Source organism: Etheostoma spectabile, chromosome 10 (assembly GCF_008692095.1).
Source record: "Etheostoma spectabile isolate EspeVRDwgs_2016 chromosome 10, UIUC_Espe_1.0, whole genome shotgun sequence".
NCBI classification, from domain to species: Eukaryota; Metazoa; Chordata; class Actinopteri; order Perciformes; family Percidae; genus Etheostoma; species Etheostoma spectabile.
Window position 1 is genome coordinate 6,189,849 of NC_045742.1, and position 10,916 is coordinate 6,200,764.

The following is a 10,916-nucleotide window of genomic DNA, read 5'->3' on the forward strand; positions in this document are numbered from 1 at the left end:
ACACACACACACACACACACACACACACACACACACACACACACACAGAGCAAGCAAAATAAAGCCTGTTATATATTGTCATAGACAGCCATCCAGACGTCCTCTCTGCCACCCAACTTCCTGTCAACACAGGAAGTAAAGTGCTGCTTGGAAAGTAGGCAAATAGGGAGGGATACAAAGAGGAGGAGGCTGGACCTCAGGATGACTTGTGTGTGTGTATATACATGAGTGTGTGTTCATATTTGAGCGCATGCTTGCTTCAGGAAGAGTGTGACAGCTTTACTGCGCTATCAAGTATTTATAACCTACAACCTTTTTAGAGCCCCTAACCCAGGACCCAGCCTGCCTCTCTCTGTCTGAGGCCCTCACCCCACTGCACTGTAACTCCACTGCACTTCAGGGCCCGTAAATCTCTCAATCCGTGAATACAATGTGTGTGCATGAGGTTCCAACTCCCGCTCTGACAACAGACGAGCCTTCACAGTCTTAAGAGTTGCTATTTGCCTGTCAAACTTAATCTTGGCTCGCAGTTCGACTAGAGGTGGCTTTTACTGTCTGTCAAGAAAGAGAGAAGGAGAAAAAATATTTCTGGAGCGGAAAGTGGTGCATACCATAAATAGCTCGACTTTCACAACTAGGAATCTCATTTTCAGTGGGAGGCATGATTTTTTTCTTTTCTTTTTTTGGTCTGAGTGCGGAAATGACTATTTATGTACCAAACACTGTGATGTGTAATTTGGGAGAGCTTGATTCAAGCCTGGCGTTCTTGCAATTTAGATAATATAATACGTACTGTCTTATATCCTGTGGGTTGTTAAGTTTCATTCACACCCTCAAACAAAAACTTCTCCCTCTTTTTAACCCTCCCTCCGTCTGTCCCTGAAGGCTACAAGGTGCCATAAGGGCCTCAGATATCTTCATCCAACAAATCACTTGCGTTCATGAAAGCATTTCCACTCAGTAGTGTCAGCATACTGAACATATTTCATGCAAATACCTCAAAGTGACTCTTCATTTTAATACTGTGTCTCTATTTACACCGACTGTGCACTTTCATAAAAGAAACTGTATTTCTTCAGTAGAATATCCTTAGTAAGAATATCCCTATTATGAGCTGTTAAAGACATTTTCTTCTGTATCTATGTAGCAGATTAGAAGTTGACTTTTTCCCTTGATCGTCTATGTCCACACACAGGTCCCAGAGCAAAATAACATAACTTCTTTTTGTCGTTCCACTGCAAAGAAAGTCCTCAGTCAAAGGTGTGCACTGTGTTAAGAGGAGCATGCAAACTGCTTTTCCAGTTATCTTCTGCATCTCAGTACTTCTCCGAGGGGCTGCTTACAGTAATTCATCCACACTGACAGCCATATGGTATACTGCTCTGCTCCACAAACACTCTCAAAACGTTAAGCCACCAACCAGGGCAAGGGATGAAAACACATATCCTGACAGGGCCTCTTCTCTGCTATCTCAATAAGAATGCAAACATTTTCAGACATGCTTGCAACAACACACATCAGTACTAAAACCCTGATGAAAATACAGCTTCACAAATGTTTCCCCCACAAAACTGAAAGTAGTCCATGTATCTATAATTTGACCATACATCTATAATTTGTACGTATCGGGTAACATTTGTTTATCCAACCATCGGTTCCAACTGTGTTTGGGCATATAGGGAGCGTAATTGCACTGGTGGTTAAGTGACTGTTGCAGTGAAATGGAGCAGCATGTGCCGCTCCATATGGAGGTGGAATGCAGAGTACATATTTGCCAGTTGAAATAACTGTAATATGGCAAGGGGGAGGAGGAGGGGGGGCAGCTCAGTCAATCAAATTACTGAGTTTAGTCAGAGAGAGAGGACAGACAAGAGAAGTACTGCTTTAATTCAATTTGGATGCCATGCTGTCTCAGTGGCTTGTACAGCAAAAAGTGATACTATATGAATCTTGACTGCTTGTGAAGGGCTGACTACATTTCCCAGTGGAACTATCAAATACAGAGCTTAAGCTTTAATTTAAAGCTTGTAACCTGTAACGGTGCCCCTGCCAAGGATCTATTGGGGACTTCAATTTCCTGTGTGTATACTGCAATGCATTGCCTTATCAATTTATTGTCTATAACCAAATCCTAAAAATCCTTGTTTTAGCCAGTGCATTAAGAATACTTGAACCTATTTTCAATTGAAACAACTGATTTCAAGACTTTTCCACTCTCTGTATGATAAAACAAGAATAAGTCAATGTACTAGAGTCAAGAATGCAATGTTTATACACTGCAAAAGGAAAATCTCTTAAGTCATTTGTGTCTATAATTGAAGACAACAAAAATTGTATTTACTTTTAGTGAAAAACACCAGGCAGTAAGAATATTCATATATCTAGCAAGTCTACTTTTTTGACTACAAGTTTGACTTTTAAGCAGATTCAGTCAAAGTTTTTTTCCTTGGGGTCATGGGAATGTCATATGTCAAACTAAGTGCTTCCTGAGGTTAGCCATGTGCACACACCAGTTAGTGTTACCTGTAAATCACACTTCACTAAATGCCAAAAAGCATTTCAATGCAATCTGAGTAAAAGAGGAGTTAATATAAACCTGAAGACATTATATTACTGTACATCTGCAGCATATTGTACCCTGAAAACTGTGCAAGAGATTTGGTTCCACAAAAATGTGATACAAGCAACATGTGGTGCCAAAAACCAAATGTTTGGAAAAAAAAAAGTTTGAAACACAAATATTATCCAAACTCAGGGAAAACCTTGTGTAAAGGAAACAAGGAAAACAACTATAAACTATGCGGTTTGAGTTGATTATCAACATGCCTAATTAAGAGTGCTATTTACAGATGAAGATTTCCTGTCTTGAGGCTGCGATGTCGACAGTCTGCATTAGTTAATCTGCGGATCGTTTGAACTGCAAATACCACGTCACTCAAGGCAAACCCAACCAATATTGGAATAATCAAAACGGAAAGGAAAATTCCAACGTGAGAAACCACTTTGACAAAAAAAAGGATGTGTTATTTTCATTTAATTTTCATGTCACTTTTCCAGCAGATCATATTTTGGCAGCAAGATGTGGTGACACAATACAGGCAACATGGCATCATGACTGCGTAAAAGTACACAGCAACTTTCTTAACCCTTGTGTTGTCTTCCCTTCAACCATCAAAAAAAAGTTAGCGCTTTTTCTGACATTTTTGTCACTTTTTCAGTGTTGTGGGTGCTTTTTTGGATGTATTTTCCAAAGTTATTTGATATTTCTAATTTTGACATTTTCAGCTTATTTTGAAGGCCCATTTTTTTGTGATGAAAAAACTGAAAATGGGTCAAATTTGACCCGAGGACAAAACAAGGGTTAAGCCAAGTGGCTGTGTGCTTTTTGAGCTGTCCGTAGCGTATGTCTACGCTGTAAAGACCGGGCATACATATACATGACACTTGCTGTGTTATCACGAGAAGAAAGCTATGGTTGAGTATAGGAAAAGAAGAACGTGGTTGGCTTTAGTAAAAGAAGAAAGCGCCAGTTGAGTTCAGGAAAAGAAAAACGGGGTTGGATTTAGTAAAAGAAGAACGCGACGACTGAGGAAAAGTCACACGGGGGACGCGGTCCCCGGTCTCGTGTGTCCAGTGTCATTAACATGCTTTCGTAAGGTAATGTTAGTCAATAGAGCCCGGACGGTGTTGATATACACCCTAAAAAACGAGTATGCGTCTTTATAACACGCCATTTCCTTAGATCAGTCTGATACAGGAAGAGCTTATTGTCACCAAAATGTATCAGGTATGCTTTTAAAATGTGAGATGTTGTTTTTGATGATGATGATTTTGTAAGTGGAAAAGATTTGAAAAATGCCATTAACTTCTTCCTCGATTTATTTGATCAATTTAATTAATTGCAAAAAATTGGTTAGTTTAAAATATTTTCAAATAAAATAACTTGGCCATGCAAAAAGAGTTTACGTCAAATCCCGCCTCATTTTCCTGAAAGTATCAAATGAAGCATAGGGCTCTTAATTAGTCCTGACCGACTTGTCTGTTGAAACAAATTGGAGTGACTTTCATAGAGCTGAGCGTCGTCGTGTGCATCATCGTTTTCATTGTGCCTGGGAATTTTAATTATTAATTTCCGCCTGCAACCCCCACCTCCATGGTGTTTATCCACTAATTGGGCCACTTCCTGAGACAGAGGCCAAACAGGGAAGGGAGGAATGCATGGCAAAAGGCCACTCAGACAAGCTAGCGTCAGGGTTAGTGGGGTGGGGGGTGGGGGGCGGGTGATGGGGGTGGGTGGGGTGTATGGAGATAAACGGGGGCAAAAGATAGAGAATAAAACGGATAGACAGATGTTTTCTTAATCTTTTTTTATTCTGTTTTGGGGAGGGGGCAAGCCTCTGTTCATGACATAACATTTTATATTCCGCATGAGCACTTCCTGGCACAGCAGATCAGCAGCTCATGCAGCCGGCGACGTGCACCGGCGGTGCACGCAAGCCTTTGCGTTTTGACTGCCACCCCTGCGCTCCCTTGACAAAATGCCGGTTTTTAATGGGGAGAAAATGCATGTAAGTCATTGGACTGACAAATGGGAGGGTTCTTGCTCGTTTTTATCCCAGCTGACCATCTATGCGTTCGGTTTTGTTTGATGTGGTGGCCCTTTGAAGTTGGCCTACAGGGTCTATTGGTGTTTTCCTGGGGTTAGAAGTTGAGCCCCCACAGCATTTAGGACTTGTCAGGCCAGTTAAGGGATGCCAGATGAGTATCCCACAGTCCTACGACACCACTGCGTTTGTTTGCGTACTATACTGTATGTGAGAGAGTGTGTGTCAGAGTCACCAGAGTATACTTCATTTTCCACAATAATGAAAAGAAGAAAAAAACAACGTATGATAATATGACTGGGGGAACTTTGTGTAAGATGAAGATATTTGAGGTAGGAAAAACTTAAGCCAGTTAAGTCGTCTACGTAAGAGGTAAAACCCCGAGGTAGGGCGCTGAGCACAGAGGCAAAGCGCAGCGCCGATATATACGCCGTCATTGCTTCTGACTTTGGTTGTGTCTTGAAAGGCCAGAGCGGTTTTACCGCATATCATGTGTAGGCGGCTTTATAACATGAAACTAGGTTATACTGCATGTACGTCACACCAAAAATGCCTTGCAATGGTTTGCTTGCTGGGAATGACTGTGATCACATAGTTCTGATAATCCATCAAAGGGACCAGAATGAAGAAAAAGCCCTGCTGACAGTGTGTAGGCCGGAAAAAGGTCACATGGTGGCCATTTGGACAGGGAAGACTAAAATGCAGCTGGACTGGGGATAATGACTCTGAATAAACAGACCAGGCCAATCAAGAAGAGAGGAGGGGGGTTGGTCGAGACAGACACAAACCCTTTCCTGTTGTCCTAAATAGCAACAACCAAGGGAGCTATATCTCCACCACACTTCCTGTCCTATTAGCTCCAGGGGACTCTGACAACAGGGAGAGCCCAGCTGGTCAGAGAGCGAACACTGTTGGCATTGGAGGTCACTGGGAAGATTCTGAAAAGTGATGGAAGGAGGCATGTTTGGGTTGAATGAGACATGAACTGGGACTTTCCTTTGAGCATACTATCTCAAAATTCCAAGTGAAATCCAAACAAATGGTGTAGGTCCTTTTAACAAACAATTGCAATGCAATGTATAAACTAAATGTGACAATGAATGACAAATAAATTAAATCTTATTTACCAAGCAGTGACTTAACAAAAAAGTACTTTTTGTATGTGTTGTCCAAAGGAGAGCAGGGTGAAAAATTGTGTTTGTGTGCATCGTTGACACTTAAACTAAAGTAGTACATAACATAACATGTTATGGCCGATATTTCAGCTTCTCTCGTCCACACAGTGTCTCTTTAAGGACTGATTCCTCAACATTTCAAAGACACATGCCTTTAAAATGATATAATGTTCTTCTAAGAGAAAAGGAAAAGTCAGCCCAAAAACTGGAGAAATAGGGTAGGGGGTAGAGAAGAAACGTTATGGTAAATTTAATTGTTGGGTTGTTTTCAAGTTTATCTATAGTTTATTTTAAAAACTGGGGTTGTATGTTTAAAAAGTGGAAAGCAGAGAGTGAAACAAAAAGAAGCCAGTATGAGCCAAACTGACGTTCGGCTGCTGTCCCCGGTCTGATGGCAGATGTGATCCTACAGTCTGCAGGTGGCGTGCAACAGCCCCGGTCCTGGCCAATGGCACTCCAAAACAGGATGTCTGAAACTCCCCAGGCTTGGGACTTCCTCTCCCGGAGCGCCACGGCCCAGAGTTCAGCCAGCTCCCAGCCCGGAGGAACGCATTATAGATCTGGCACGTGAAACGTCTGCTGCTCAAAACTGAACACCCGCCCCCCCCTCCCTTTCTCTGGCCCAATCCCCTCTTTTAACAATTTAAAACTACAGAAATAGTCCCCCTGGTGCTTTTCCAGAGGAAAGAGCTCTTTTTCTACTTGCTTGGTTTTGCGTCAGCGAGGGCATTGAGAGTGCACCTTCCGCACTGTTAATGAAACTAGGCCTCGGCAGGCAACGTACCACATTATATCCAATGTACCTTTCCAAACCAACCTTGACATGAACCACAAACAACCGTAAAGTTCACAATGAGGATGTGCGTATCTTTTATGACAGGACAGAACAGACAGTGCTACCCAAACACAAAGCCGTGAATGAGTCACAATTTATCTGCATAACAAAGTGTTTGCGGGGCACAAAAAGATACACAGAAACACAGGGTTTTACGATCTCACCATGTAGTCTAAACTTCCTGTTTGCTAAAAGATAACCCATACTTTGCAATATCGCTGGGCTTGTAAACCACAAATATTTGGCATAGATTTGAAAGACACAAATACTCCTCCCCGTTTCTTACACACACACACATACACACACCAAAGTTCTGCTAGCACTTCTTCCTTGAAGCTGTTTAAGGCATTGCAGCTGTGGAGGCTGTGTTCACAAGCATGAGCTGCGTTAATACCATTAGCAAAGATAGATGAAAGATGAATTTGCCTTTGAAGGAGTGGATGAAGCGAGGAGGAGGGGATTTGAGAATAAAAGTGGCCACATTAGAGAGAAACAGCAGTCTGCTGGGGGCTAAAGGGCAGGCTGGGAGAGTTAGGAGTACACTCTGGCCCTTTAGAGGCAGGCACAGCTTCTCCAATTATCCCCCTGCGTACCAGCCACCCACCCACCCATTTGGACACAGTGACTTCATTAAGATGGCACGCTGTTTAGCCAATGTGGTTCCAATCGGGTCCAAACTGTACATAAACCCCGCAGGAAATGCAGCTGGGTGACAGACTGGCAAAAACTATAGAGGGAGGCAGAGAAGCAAGGAGTGAGGGTGTGTATGTGGGGTGAGGGCTGAGGAAAATAAAACACATGTAAAGTGCAGCAGAAGGGATGGGGGCATGATTAACGATGCCGACACTTTGAAGGCATGAAGACACCTGGCGACCATCTTGTCTCCGTGGGCCATGGACAGACGGTAATGCTTTAGTGTGTAGGAATTAGGCCCTACGCATCTCCCAGCATTAGCACGGAACCGCTGGCCAGATGGGGACTAAGCCGGGGGGATTGCAGAAGACTCAAGGAATGAGACACAACTGCCGGTCCAACCAACTGCAGCGGAGTCTCCGTTGACTTGGCAGCATGCTTAGGGAATGATGGATAGTACGATAGGCTGTGAGCTAGTTCACTTCCCTTATTGACTATGATTGTGTTAAATCCCTCCCATACGACCGTGCTTGGGAAGACTAATGAAGTGACTTGGCTATGTGTATTTCCCAGAAAGGATACTGTACACTTCCTGCCTTTGCCAATCCATAAACAGCCATTGTTGTATAGTGCCTTGCAAATAAACAACAGGCGCCTAAAAAGTCTTGTGTCTGCATGACCTTAAATATACAAGCGTAAAGCCCTGACAGCATGACATACTGACAGCAAATATGAGTTTTGTGGTAAACATCCTTGTTTAACAGGCCTATCGTTTCAGGAAAACATAAATAGGATGTTTAGGTATCATTAACGGAACCATTTCACATCTGTGAACTACTGCCTTCCCTTGAGCTTTGGAGTTCAAACTTTACAGGATACATTCATTGATTTCCTCCCACTTTTTCCCATGAAAAGAAAAAAAAGACCCTGAAAACTGTATTTGTCAACCCCCCCCCCCACACCAATAAACACATTGTAAAATGTCAGCTTCCCAAGCCAAAGATGGTAATAACAAAGTCTTGACAGGAAAAGTGGCGACACAAGCAGCTGAGAATGGCCTGAGGGCTTCAGCCAACAGTGGATCAGGGTGTAGGTTAGAGCTATTAGACCAAACGGGCGGGTGGATGTGGGGGAGCAGGGATTGTTCCTGCGGCAGCAGTATTGAGGTCGTCTTTGTAAGTAATTGGTTTGGTAGTTAGCCACAGTTAAGCATCTCCACAGCGGACCCTGAGGGCTAAACTGCTAGCAACGTTGTCATTACTAGAATCCCTTTGAAGACACCTAAGATTGAGTCTGACCATTTGTTACGCTCTTTATGCTGTTTTTGGAGGAGCCCAGTATTGCTGCTGTCGACAAATCTCTAATAATGAAAACTCTGGCATGTTTGATGGATGACTGTGCGTCAGACTTTGACGTGCAGAAATTTTGTTTACATGCATTCCTTACTTTTTTGGCCTTATTGAAACACAATGACTGATATCATTTCACTTGGAACACACCTTACTACACCTTAGTACTAAAACTGCGATTAGATAACAGATATCAGTATGCATTCAGAAAATCCTTAACAATTGAATCCATAAAAACAGGAGTTCAATGTAATGGCAAAAGCATAGACATAAGAGATAAAAAAAAGAGATTAAAAGAAGTTAACAAACAATACCAGATTCTAGTGAAAGATTGATAAGCTAACAATAAAAATGTGCAGCTATAGAGCTTAATTTAAATAGAATCCTTTAAAATGACTGTTAAGCTGTTGCAAAAAGTTTTAATGATTGTATTATTGAGTGTTTTTGGAACTGGGAGGCAAGTATAAAGTATTTTAGATGCACATGGCCTAAATAATCAACGTGAAAGAAAGGCTAAGCAGCAATAGTTAAAGGTGTAGAGTTGGGTATGTGATTGGCCCTGGCCCAGGGTCCTCACACATTTAATGTAAACAAATGAAGGTTCAACATCCTGAAAATGAAGTATGCTACGATTAAATGTCTACGCTCGCCCTTACAAAAACAGCAAGCATTGGAAAGTAACTGCCTCATGTCCTTAGGAAAGAACAAGTAGTCCGTGTACATGTGTCACGACCCGGTCTCTAAAAATATACACATGGTGGGCCAATACCCACAAAACATGCCACAAGAAAGAATGGTCCTTTGCAGCGGTGAAGGCAGCAACTCCAGAGCTCCGCTTCAAGCAGGTCTCAAATCAGCGCTTGGGGAGAGCAAAACACATGTTTGGTATGTTATGGTTAGAATTAGCATCCCTGGTTTTCAACGGATGTGGGTTTGATCCCTATGGCCTCCAGGCTCAATCAAGTCAATCTAAAATTAGTGGGCTGCCTCTTTTTTTTTTCCCGGAAGACAGATAATTCCCCCTTGATTGTGAAGAGGGAAAAATATTGGGAAAAGCAAACATGGTAAGGAACGTGGAGAGTGGGCGAGTCCAGAGTATGGTTACAACATAGTTATGGTGACGCCAAAAATAGTGACATATGCAGTGACCAGCAGTGGCCAATAAACACATTCATAGTAAAAATACACTGACAACAGGAATGGGAAAGCTTTGTGTCGGCTTTTAAATGTGTACGTGTTATCGCTGTGGATATATCGTTTGTAATGCCTGGAAACTAAATGTAAAACTAGATAGGATTGAGACAGGCTAATAAAACAATGGGGGATGGGCAGCTGTTCTTTAAGCATTAAGAATCCATAATTGCATGTCAAAAACATGTAAGAGGGGTACTCTTCCAACATACTGCCAACAATGCTGGTGTAATTACTATGAGGCTGGGTGCTGCAGGTTAATTGATCCTGAACTCGTCATGGGGCTACTGTAGATATGAAAATAGGAAAAGGACATAGGTACCTCTGTGTGTAAAGCTTTCAACAGCACCCCTACCCTGAACAATGTAGCTAAGCCCATGCTGGCCTGAAAGGTAAATAAGGCCTTCTGCCCACTAATTACAGAGGAGCTCAGGAACCGTTAGCCCCATCTGTTTCAACATGCAAATCACATCCGATATGGGGACAGTTGGCTCCTTCGGAAATAACTGTAATACAAGGCCTGTTTGCCCGCTTTGGATCCTTTTGTACCCTTTCTTTATCGGAAATTGGACAAGGGTTTGCCCTCAACAATTGTCCTAAATAAATCCAATCAAATTAATGCAAACCAAAACGTTTTTTTTTTTTTTTTTAAGATGTCTAGGTTGCACATAACTGCTTTTCAATGACTATATTGTAGGACTTGCCTCAAATTAAAATACAGTAATTGAAGCAGTCAGTAAGTAAGGTTTGAGTATTGCTGAACAATCACATTACAGCGAGTTATACTTAGATCTGAATACCATGCAGACAAGACTGTTGTGAAGAGGAAAAGGAAAAACACTGCAGCCTTGGCTGCTGATGTCACTAGATTCTCAAGTGTTTTTGTCCCTAAAAAAAAGGAAAACTGACACAATAAAATATGTTGTGCTGTGCTATCCTGTTTTGTACATTTCCTGAAATCCAAGGTGTAGGGTACAGGAAAAATCCAGGGCAAGAGGGAAGGTCAGCCTTCAGTGTTGTAGGTCTGGAAAAACCATTTTGTGAAATGGAAGGGAAGCGACAAGGTCTAAGTTATTTCCTCTCTTTTTTCTTTTCTCTCCATCATTCGAGAAAAGGGCCGGGGGGGGGG

General features: G+C 42.2%; 1 protein-coding gene and 1 long non-coding RNA gene across 2 annotated transcripts in view; both read right to left on the reverse strand.

Moving 5' to 3' along the window:
• The window catches only part of afg2a (AFG2 AAA ATPase homolog A), a 121,228-nt gene that overhangs the window by 52,923 nt on the left and 57,389 nt on the right, over positions 1-10,916 (reverse strand). The gene's annotated exons all lie outside the window — the stretch shown is intronic.
• LOC116696415 (uncharacterized) overlaps positions 4,764-10,916 on the reverse strand; it is a 19,506-nt gene continuing 13,353 nt past the window's right edge. The window contains exon 3 of the long non-coding RNA XR_004333718.1: positions 4,764-4,775. This is a non-coding gene — a long non-coding RNA (uncharacterized LOC116696415). The remainder of the gene's footprint in view (positions 4,776-10,916) is intronic.